At 23.6% G+C, this 2,515-nt stretch overlaps 1 pseudogene; it reads left to right on the top strand.

Moving 5' to 3' along the window:
- Nucleotides 1-93: 93 nt before the first annotated feature.
- On the top strand, nt 94-745 carry LOC112460097 (annotated as a pseudogene).
- The last annotated feature ends 1,770 nt before the right edge of the window (nt 746-2,515 follow it).

Genomic DNA, 2,515 nt, shown 5'->3' with positions numbered 1-2,515 from the left:
TAGGTTAATTTTAATTAACACCACTATTATTACAAGAAAAGTTTATACATATATTTATGGGTGGTAACATGCTCCGAATTGTTTGTGTTTTAGGAACAAGTACGAGAGGAATTAAAACATATGAGTTTTGAGGATTTACAGAAATTAAAAGAGAAATTAGGTACCAAGGTATACAATGAGACAATATTTGGAAAGAAAAGTAAGAAAAAACTGAGAAAATAGAGTTTAAACGAGAAAATAAGAATAAGCCACGAGAGATTTCTGCTAAAAAGCCAGTTCCGAGATATAAAGAGTTAACTCGAGTAAAAAAATTTGTATCTCGGGACCCTAGATTTGATAGTTTATGTGATATGTTTGATGAGAAAACCTTCAGACATTCTTATGCATTTATTAACAAGTTACGAGAAAACGACCTCAAAACTTTACAAAAAAATTGAAAGAAACGACAGATCTAAAAGTTATAAAGAAAATAAAATATCTCATTCAGAGGCTTGAAAATCAGTTAAGGGAGAAAAAAAAAGAAAAAGAAAGCAGAAAAGAAGCGGAAAAAAAGGAAGAGCTACTAGAATCTGTTAAACGAGGAGAGAAGCCTATCTTCAAGAAAAGATGTAAGTTTAGCTTATCGTTAACATAATACTGATTGATATTATATTGTTTTATTTTATCTTATTTGTCTTTTGCAGCTGAGAAGAAAGTCTTGGATATGGTCTTACAGTATGAAGAATTGAAAAATATAGGTAAACTAAAGAAAATATTCAGAGACTGCAAAAAAAAATAAACATAAGGAAGGACAAAATTGAAAGCAGACAGAACGAGTGAAACACATATATATATGTACATATATGTACATTTACACACAAAAAAATGTTTCCATAATTTTTTCTAATATCTATGGAACTATTTATCTTTATTAAGATACAACTCTAGATATAGATATAAATATTTTATTTTTGTTGTCTAAATTCTATTGTCTAGAAAAAAAAAACTTTACATTCTTTTAAGTTAAAACATTCAATATATATCTAATATATATTATTATTAATATATTAAAATAAGTTCAAATAGCTTCACAATAACTTTAAAACATTAAAACTTTTACACTTTAAAACGGGTCCTTATTTTAATTCTATTAATATTATTATTAATAGGATTAAAATAAAGACTTATTTTAAAGTTTTAACGTTATAAAGTTTATTGAATTATACTTATTTTAAATATATTAAAAATAATATATATATTGAATGTTTTAACTTAAAAGAATATAAAGTTTTATTTTCCTAAACAATAGAATTCAGACAAATAAAATAATGATCCGTTAATTTCTATTTATTGTATTTTTTCTCTGTGTACCTGTGCGAGTGTAGCCTCAAGCACATTAGCACACCAAAATGAATAATGCAAAACGAGTCCGAGATGAAATATTTGTTATAATTCGTTATAGCTCTATTTTAAGATAACGGATCTATGAGATTCTATATTTATTTTTAATACAATTATAATGATGTAGAAATATGTATATCTCATACAATTTTCATATATCCGTTATCTCATTAATAATCCTTTTTGTCACTCACCAATCGACAGTGGAGTTGTCAGCCACGTACAATCAGCGCCACAATAATTCTGTAATATACAAACATAAAATTTAAATTAAAACGCTCAAAATATAATTAATAATTCAAAAGATAATTTTTACATACATAAAATTTCTTAATGGTTTTTCATTAAATATCTATTAAAATAATTAAATATCTATTAAAATAATTACATTTTTCGAAAAAAATTTGCACAAGAATAAATTTTTATAAAATTTCAGATTAATTTTTTTCTCTAATTATTATTTTTAAATCATCAAAATAAAACAACTAATTTTAGTACAAATAAGCAATAATGCTTACCGCAATGTTACTCCAACGGTGCCCGATACCTTTCCTAGGCCTCCTCAGTCTCCTCCCGGGTTCTTTCATCTGAACCCTTTTCTTTACTCACACAGCAGAGGAGTTATACACAAAATTGATCTGTAACATATAAAAATATTTAAATAAAAACAATGTCTAAAATAAATATGGATTTCTTGTTATAAGAAAAAGATAATGCTTAATATATTTTATATACACATATACAAAAAATATTTATAGATACCTATATAGTATGTTGCTTGCTTCCACTAATTTAAAGAAATATTTGATTTCGGACGAATAGAAAAAAGAGATTAAAAGAAACATGCTTAAAATAAAAATAAAGAAATAACTTTTGCATGCAAGTTTTATTTGTAATTTCAATAAATTTTTAATAAAACAACATCTTAATAACAATACTTTTTTTTAAATATTAACTTGTATAAAATTTGGTAAGAAAAAAATCTAATTCTGATATAATCTAAACTATTATAAACTTTAATTATTTAAAAATTATTTAAAAATAAAAATATCTATTAATAAGTAATATTTTATATATATTGGTTGATATTAATCATGTCATAAATAATTTATTAAAATATTAAAAAATTGTAAAA

The sequence above is a fragment of the Temnothorax curvispinosus genome, unplaced genomic scaffold, assembly GCF_003070985.1.
Source record: "Temnothorax curvispinosus isolate PA1 unplaced genomic scaffold, ASM307098v1 QBEX01001116.1, whole genome shotgun sequence".
NCBI lineage: Eukaryota > Metazoa > Arthropoda > Insecta > Hymenoptera > Formicidae > Temnothorax > Temnothorax curvispinosus.
This window is presented reverse-complemented; position numbering and strand designations above follow the sequence as displayed.